Source organism: Penaeus monodon, chromosome 24 (assembly GCF_015228065.2).
Source record: "Penaeus monodon isolate SGIC_2016 chromosome 24, NSTDA_Pmon_1, whole genome shotgun sequence".
NCBI classification, from domain to species: Eukaryota; Metazoa; Arthropoda; class Malacostraca; order Decapoda; family Penaeidae; genus Penaeus; species Penaeus monodon.
In genome coordinates this window covers 25,249,375-25,249,726 of record NC_051409.1, presented here as the reverse complement: position 1 = coordinate 25,249,726, position 352 = coordinate 25,249,375, and positions in this window count along the sequence as shown.

Below are 352 nucleotides of genomic sequence, written 5' to 3'. Positions count from 1 at the left end.
TAAAACATGAACCGTATTCAGGGGATAAAAAGTAGGGAAAAAGGGATGAATGAGAATCTTAAAAAATAAAAGGGAAAAAGTATTTGAACCCGGGTTTTAGAAAACATATTTCTTTAGGAAGATATAATCGAATTCAACATTTTTACATTTTTAAAATATATATATATGTAATTTTACATATACAAATTATTTAAAAAATTTGTATAACATAATATACATATCCCTATAGAAAGCAAGTGGACATGTGTGCAAATATAAATTGAATTAAAATTTTATAAAATATATATTATATATTTAAACATATTTAAAAAAAATTTTGTTTGGTTGGAGAAAATATACATATCCCCTATAG